This window comes from Cornus florida, unplaced genomic scaffold (assembly GCF_030987335.1).
Source record: "Cornus florida cultivar Cherokee Brave unplaced genomic scaffold, ASM3098733v1 CherokeeBrave_3.0.0_Hap2_Chr09, whole genome shotgun sequence".
NCBI lineage: Eukaryota > Viridiplantae > Streptophyta > Magnoliopsida > Cornales > Cornaceae > Cornus > Cornus florida.
The window spans coordinates 6,989,059-6,997,815 of NW_026775579.1; the positions used below are offsets into that span (position 1 = coordinate 6,989,059).

An 8,757-nucleotide genomic window follows, 5' to 3' on the forward strand; every position below is an offset into this window, starting at 1 on the left:
CTTGAAACTGTATACTTGTTTTGTGTATTTAGATCATAACTAGTATACTTGAAACTGTATACTTGTTTTGTGTATTTAGATCTCATTTAGCATACTTGATCTTGTATCCTTGGTTGTGTATCTAAATCCTAATTAGTATACTTAAGCATTGCATGTTTGATTTGTGCAATCGGACTTCATTATGTATACTTGTGTCGTGTAAGCTTGTCTTATGCGTAATTCATTTAGCTTAGTATACTTGTGCCTGTATACTTGATTCATGAGTTTTCCATGTTAATTGTATGTTGTATACATGCTTGGACAATGCATAACTTATTTAACAAGACTAAGTGTACTTGAGCATGTATACTTGTATGTCGTTATTTATTTCAAATGCATGAGTAGCTTAGGATGATCCCTAAGTCTCACTGTGACCTAGACGTTAGGTGGCATGAGCCTCTTTAACATGTTTCACCTTAAGGTGATATAATTGTAAAATGCTAGGTCGATGCATGCTCATCTCCTACGAGTAGCTTTATGGTACTCGCCCATGTAGTGGGGACATTTTTCAGGTACAAGAACCTTGATTTAGGATGCACACTATTCCATGGAAGTTTCGTAGACTTGAAGTACCATTTCCATCAAAATGTTGGCATGAAACCATATTTGTTGCTTGTATGACAAAACTTGTATTTTTGTTTTAAATATGTAATGTGTACATAAGTACACTTTTTGTAAGGTAATTGATGTGTATGACATGAGGCCAAGGGCCAAACACGTTTGTAATTGCACTTATACTCATTTGGTACCATGTTTTGTATAAAAATGTATTTTTATCAACTTTAGAGGTTTAGCATGTCAAATTTTGTAAATGAGATGTAATGAGGCCATGGGCTATTGTAACATGTTTCAATGTATAATGTACACTTGTGAGCATGCTTGTAAAGCTTAAAATCATGTTTTTGGTCCACATTCATGTTAGGGTTTGAGGTTTGGGTGGAGTCTCAACAAATTTTGTTCATAACAGGACTTTCAGCACCCCTTCGAGGAGTTTTGGTCGACCGAAACTCCATTTCGGTTGACCGATGGCTCAAGTCGGTCTACTGAACCAGCCTTGCCTTAAAATTTAGACTTCAAAAATGTTTCTGTGAGTTTCGGTCGACCGAAATAGCCCACTTTCAGCTGCTTTGTTGATTTTGTTTGGTTGTTGCTCCTTCAAGCTTGTACCAATTGATTTACTTCCACTTGACCTTGTTGATCTTGCTTGAGCCATTTAATGGCATACATGGTCTAGTTTGAACTAGATCTTTCTCCTTTGGTTGTCATTGATGCCATAAGGTACCAAGTGACCTTTAATTCTATCTTTCGCTTTCAGTTATTCTTTAGGGTTCCAGACCTCATGGAAGGTCATCTTAGGGTCTTAGAGGTGTGTTATGCCTCGAGAGACCATTGTCTTGTTCCTTTTGCTTCCGCATCTAGATCCATTATCGGGTCATCACTGACGCTCCAAGGTTGAAAACCCAGGTCGTTACACCTTTCCATTCCATTCTTGCATACCAAACGTAGCATTGATTGCATTGAGAATGCTGCTCGAGATCTTTAGAGTGCATTAATTGATCCCCAATTAAATTTTAATATAATTATTAGTATTTTTTATTAAATATGTAATTAAAAAATTAAATTATAGACACTTATTCATTATAGCATTTTAGTCAAATTATAGCTTAAATGTGTCAAGAGAGACTTATTTGTAAGAATTGAAAACTTTAAGAGTGTTTTAAAAGTGGATGTGATATGTATTGTAAACATACTCTAGAAATATTTTTTGCACTTGACCCTTTGAAGTAGTGATACATAATGAATAAATTTGAAGTAGTTGAACAGCTCTCTTTGAAGTGGTTGATGTTACCACTACATTACCTAGGACACACATGCACACAACTTTTTATGAAAAATGATTTTACAATAGACGAGTTAGACATAATTCCTTGGTAAAATAATTTTAATTAGTCAATGTATGCCAAACACTTCATCTATCCCATTTTATCAATTCATTTTTGAATTTTGAATTTTTAAGGGGATATACAATTAATGCATCATTTCATTCTAAGATTACCAAGTTGTTTAAAATTTAAATAAATATATTATCAATTTGTGGGACTTTTCAAAATTTAAAGGGTAATTTTGAAAAAAGTGATTTACTTTACTTTGACTTTTTAAATTAGACAAGTATTTTTGGACAATTCAAAATATAAAAATAGACAACTAATATGAGTTTCGGATGGAGTATAAAAAACTTTCACTTTTTTATTTATTTATTTATTTACAATAATAATCAATCAAATGTATTAATTAAAATATTCTACCTAAAGTTTCACCCAAATATCAGTACTTGTCTTTTACAAACTAATGATCCGTTTATAGAGTATCCTTTTATTATTATTATTTACGTATCCTTTTAATAAGGTATCTTTTTTATAGGGTAGTCTGATTTTTTATTTAAATAAAATAAAATCGTACAAAATCATATAAAAGGAAGATATTAAATGAATAAGATAACAAAAAATATATATATTTTTATCTTAAGATAACAATATATGTGTAGCATATATAAAATGAAACGATATTCACATTCCAATTTTATACAATTGCAATACAAACACACATCTAACTCTAATTTTAAAAATTAATAATTATTTTTTTTAAATACCATAATTATCCTTTTCAGTATGATAAAAACTTCTTTTCTTCTCCTCTTTCTCAATTAACGTTTTTGGTGTGATCAATTTTTTTTTTGTCAACCACTCGTTTTCTCCTGCTTCTTGCCTTTTTAAACTCTTTCTTTATTTTGCGATGTAATTGATTTTGTCAGTATAAAAAAAAAAATATTAAATAAAACTATTATAACTTCGTGAACTATTAAACTCTTTGATGATAATATTGATTAGAATGGTAATTTTTAATTTTTTTTTGGTTATTATACAAATTTGGAGTGATAACGCCTGCACTATATAAAAGGACAAATTCGTTGAAAATTATAATTTCAGCTACTCCAACGAGAGCTCTGGAAGAGCTTCACAAATCGCTCTTCCACAGTTACCGATCATCAAAACCCACATTTATCTCTCCGCCGCTGCCGAGTTCACTCACCGACTCAGTCTCTCATAGCCACAGCGACACCTTGAAAACCCTACAATGGCCTTCCGTTTGCAAACATGTGTCGGCCTTCACTTCCACCACCACGGGCTTCGCCGCAGCACCAGACGGTCGGCTTCCGCTGGGACGAAGCCTGGAGGAGAGCCGGAAGCTTTTGGATCAAACCACCGCCGCGTCGGCCCTTCCTCGGCCGTTGGATTTTGCAGGAATCGAGGACGTGTCGGAGATCGTGAATTCTTCTGTCTTTAGTGAATTGATCACGATTGCATGTGTATGTTGCAGGGAAGGAATGTTTATACATACTGTAAGTAAATTTCTTGTTTCCAGTTTTTTTTTTTTCTAATAATTTACATAAATGCTTTGTTACAAATTATTACAAAAATTATTTTTTTAATTATACAGATGCGCTGAAGATGTCTTAAATATTTTTGCTGGTGCCTCCCATCCTCTTTTGAATCCTTGGAACGAGCACCAAAGGACCACATGTTATCGGATGCCCCTTATATGTGTCAATGACATTCAACTTCACCAGCAGGGTTGGATTCCACAAGCCCCATTCCCTTCAATGGGTACCAATATAACTGCTTCCAATCAGGCTCTAAATTCTCCTCCAATTTTAGAGTTTTCAGGGAAGTGTAGGTAAAATTGGAGTGGCATCTGATGAGAATCCCCAATAACAAGAAAGAAGCCGAAGCCAAGTTTAAGCAGATCTAGGTATGTATGTTCACCAATGCATGATCAATTGCAAGTTTACTAATCTGATTTTGCTATATGGGTATCTGTGATTACCTCTTAATTTAGCTTTCTAAGATTGCCACCGAAAGGATTTTATTTATAAATTAATGGGGTTTTCTGTTTGAGATCTGAATTTTTTCAGGTTCTAAGTGATCCGCAGAAAAGAGCAACAATATGGTGAAGACGGGCTAAAGGGTCAGGTGCCACATCCACCAGACGGCGGCTCTACCTTTTCTCAACCGGAGACTGCCCGACTACATTTAGATTCAATCCGGACTATTATTCTCCTCCAATTTTACCCGGACTTGGTGTCCGGTAAGAAAATGTACCTGAAAACTCTAAAATTCCTGGTTGGGAGCCGTTATATTGTTACCCATTGAAGGGAATGGGGCTTGTGGAATCCAACTCTGCTGGTGAAGTTGAATGTCATTGACAGAAGAGGGCATCTGATACCCTGTGGCCATTTGGTGCCCATTCCAAGGATTCAAAAAAGGATTGGAAGCAGCAGCAAAAATTTTACAACATTTGTATAATTAAGAAAATAATTTTTGTAATAATTTGTAACAAAGACATTTATGTAAATTATATATGGAATGATGGAAACAAGAAATTTACTTGTAGTTTGGATAAAGATCCCTTCGAATATGTCAGATAAATGAGGTTACTAAATATATGGATTGTTCAACCCAATTTGAAGTAGTTGCAACATTCTATAGCTAATTAACTGTAACACAAGCACACTTTGTGAGCTGAAGCAAACACTGAAGTCAGCGAGAACTTTGTACGGGCAGTTGGAGGGAGGCTTCTTTGGATGAAAGGTAATATGAATCTGCTGTTACTTGCATTGTGTTTGTATTGCATACATATACGTGAATGTGTGTGTGTTTGAAAAATGGCTGCAAAATGAGCTATGAGCACTTCCCAGGTCCGAAATGGATGTCGAAAACTTTTAGCAAAATGTTTCCGAGTTGTGCCCTCTCAGGATGGATTAAGAGTTTAAGACTGTTGGCTTTCTATTTTAACTTGGTTCAAGATATGTAAGATGAAAATGTTTCAGGCTTCAAAAGCTGTTCTTTAAATTATTTTTGTGTGCAAGAGTTCTTTATCCGAAGCTTATCTTAGGTATTCTTTTTTGTTTGGCAGTTGACGTAATCTGGGGGAAGCATACATTTGGAGTCCAATTTTCATTTTTTGTTTACTTTAGCATGACCGAAAATAGAAGCCACCACATTAAAATCTGATTTAGTAAAAAATCTGCAGTTTCATTAGGTTGTCTATATTCGAACAGGTTCTCTCCGCTGTTTGAAATCCTCCAGAATTGCAATTTCCTGGAGCAAAAAATAGGATTTTGTATAAATTGTAATTTTTCAATAATCCTTGTGAAGCCTCTATATTCAGAAAGAAATCTCACACACTTCACACAAAAAGTCCCCTTCCTTTCTCTCTCTCACTTCCTTTTATCGGAGTGTACATTTGCCCTAACACCTCTCTCAAACTTGGGCCGATATGAAATGGGCTTATATTTGGGTTATAGTGGATATCAGTCCGCTTTGTGACGCTGAAGAGACTGGGCTTGAAAATGGAGGATTCAAACCTTGGGCCTGATGGATTGTCTTTAGAGTGGATCAGCAGCCCAACAAGACTCTGGGTTGAGTGAACTTGCCGTAAAGAAGCCCGGTCCACTTTCTGCCTCTCACCTGCCCCCTTAATCTCTCTCTCATTAATGAGAGCGAGATTAATGAGGCGACGTCATGATTGATGTGATGCTCGATATGATGATAGAGGGAGGCAGACGACTTGCACAAAGATCTAGGTTTTGAAAATGGAAGCTTTATCATTGCCTTTCGACGCTTCGGTCAAAGTGGTAGTCCCCTTTATAACCTCAGGCCTGTAACTGCGAGTCTTTTCTCTTATTCTCTCTGTCTTCTCCATTATTCTCTGTTAATTAGAAATATATCTCCGGCGAGCCTTTTCTTTTAGAAGTCTCTCATTTCCAACCTTCTGCAGTGACCTGTTGACTTCATTCTCTAAGGTTAGTCTCGGTATCTTCTTATTTCTAAGAAACCTCTTTCTTTCTTCTTTCTTTGAACTTGGGGATTTCCTTCGCCACTTCCATGGGGATCGATTTAGAATCCCTTCGCGAGAAATGCGAAATCCCCGGTGATGTTTTCATCAGAAAATACCCTAAAAAACTTAACATGAGGACCGGTGAGGGTTTCCTTCAAGGGGAGATCCTCTTCTCTCCCCTTCACCTGAACGTGATTAGATTCCCCCTGCACCCTTTCTTTTCCTCTGTCTTTAATAAGTTGAACTTATCCCCTCTTCAAGTGAACTCCAACTTTCTTAAGATCATTTCAGTCCTCCTTATCATGAATGATGATAGGGATCTGGAGCTTGACGTCCTTGATATTCTCCTATGTTATAGGATTGTCAAAATAAGGCATGACGACTTGTATTACCATCTCTTCCCTCTTGCTAAATGGTCAATCTATTTGGAAAAACTTGACTCTGAGAAGGGTTGGAAAAGTGACATTATAGGAGTTAGAGGGGCCTAGCAAAACCCATCCTTCGGTGACTTTCCCATTCTGACCGTTTTTGGCGAGTGCTCCGTCCCCTTATACGTTAAATTTAAAAAACACAAGAGTGATTGTAAATGTGAAATATGACGAACTAAGTTACGGTGTTTGTAGGGCTCGGCTAACCACTTTGGAGAAGAAAATGTGGACCAGTATCCCTTCATCTTCCGAGTTACTTACTCTAGAAGCCCTTAATAACATATCATTTCTTGGGATCTGCATGGAAGAGCTAAGGATTCCTTTGTTTAGAAAAAAAAAAAAAAAAGGATCTTCCTAAGGATGTCCCTGCCACAACTCCTGGCTCTGAGGACTCTCCATCCGTACGGGAGTCTACCTCGGAGAAGGGGAAAGGAAAGAGACCCCCACAAGAGGGGGGGTCTGGATCTGATATGGATGATGTTCTTTTAGCACAAAGGGTTCAGACTTCTAGGACGACCGAGCCCAATCCACAGCAAAGAGTGTCTGCTTTTGATAGTGGAACCAGGGGAGCAGAGGGGACTTCATCTCCTCCTCTGATAATGATTCCACGAACCCCCAGGTACGTCCGAGCGGATGGATCGGTCGTTGCCCCCAGCGACACCGTTGTAATGACCCTGTCATTTTCCTACCTTTATTTTTTCTGAAATTTTACGGATAAATTTTTTTCGTTGAATTTTCTTTTCTGAGTTCGGTTACTCATCACTTAGTGTCATCTCGAGTGCTCGGAAATAGTTTCTAAGACTCTTTCATTTAGATTGACAACTTCCTTTAAGGATCGAGTCATTTTCACATTTTTATTTTTTGGACACTATTCACTTTTCGTCTTTTTTCCGTTTGTCACTTTGTTGGCACAACCTCACTTTTCATGTTCGGAGTTGAGTTTTGACTTCACGAGTTTTCATTTCAGTTGATTTCTGTGACGGCTCAAGTTTTTCAACCCGGTGCGTCAGTAATGAACAGAAAGATGACCCGATAACGGAGCTGAAATGCGGAAGTAAAAAACAAAACAATGGTCTCTAGAGATACAACATGGCTCTAAGACACCATTATGACCCTCAACGAGGTCACGGAACCCAAAGGAATCAAATGCGGAAACAACGTTTCAAAAACGAATAAGAATGAACCTAGGGGCAAAATTGTCATTTTCAGCTTAAAAGTGGGTGCCACCGAGCACACCATTGGAAAGACAACGAAAAATTAATGAATTTAGACTCAATAATCACTTGATTCAGAGTCCGGATGAAGAAGATATAGCTAACGGAAGAAGAAGGGGCAAAACAGTCAAAAAGGTGACAATCAAGAACATCTAACCGGTTAGGAGACCTTCCTAACCAGTTAGGAGGCCAAAAATCACGACATATACACTACGCACACTCATCTAACTGGTTACGAAACCCCTTGTAACCGTTTAGATGTGAAGGCGGCAGCACGAAACCCTGGCAGCAGGGGTTTTTTCGGGAAAAATGAAAATTTGAGGGCCAAGATGACATTTTCTGAAAAAACACAAATAAGAAACCCCCCTCAAAATAGAGTTTTCTAGGTGACTCCCTAGAAAAATTGAAAAATACTCACTTTGAAATGGCCAAAATGCCCTCCCAAGAAAACTGGTCCAGAGGGTCCAAAAAGCTGCTAAATTTAAAAACTGAGAGCTGAAGTTCGGAAGCGATTTCCGATGTCAAGACGACATTTTCTGGAAAATCACAAAAAATAAACCCCCCCTAAAATCATGTTTTCTATTCAACCATGTGAAGAACGGAATTTATTTCCCAAAGAAAATTCTCAAAATACTCTTAGGTCAGAATATGCAACAAAAGTGAAAAATGAGTCCGTAGGAGGCTCATTTCACCAAAGAAGAAGTTTTGCCCAGAAACGACCATGCATGCAAATGTAACCTACCTAGTAAGATGTGCTACAATGGTCCACAGCTCAAAAATATGACCGATACAAAATATGACCCCCCAACGGCCAAAATGCCAAAAACGAAGTTTGGAACGAAAACTTGGAATTTAAAATCATGAGATGGTTTCAAAATGCCATTTGGCCTTTGGCCACACCTCGTATATGATGAATGAATGATAATGAATGAGTTTCATACACAGTGCACGCTTCGGTACAAAATAACATACTAAAATGCATGAATTTCATATAATCTCATTAAGGGCAAAAATCAACATCCATGACATAAATGTGATTCTAAAAGAAGTTTGGCCCTTGACCTCATATCATATACATAAAATGAGAATCAAAAGTGTGCTTAGGCACACATTACAAGTTTCGAATCAAATATACACATTTGACAATTAAGACTACAATTGGCATTCCAAGCCAACCT

The 8,757-nt window shown here is 37.2% G+C and overlaps 1 long non-coding RNA gene across 1 annotated transcript; it reads left to right on the forward strand.

Annotated features, from left to right (window-relative positions):
* The first annotated feature begins 3,011 nt into the window (after positions 1-3,011).
* LOC132275491 (uncharacterized) lies at positions 3,012-4,577 on the forward strand. Its single transcript, XR_009470643.1, has 3 exons — positions 3,012-3,439; positions 3,538-3,849; positions 4,013-4,577. It is a non-coding gene; the product is annotated as an uncharacterized LOC132275491 (long non-coding RNA).
* The last annotated feature ends 4,180 nt before the right edge of the window (positions 4,578-8,757 follow it).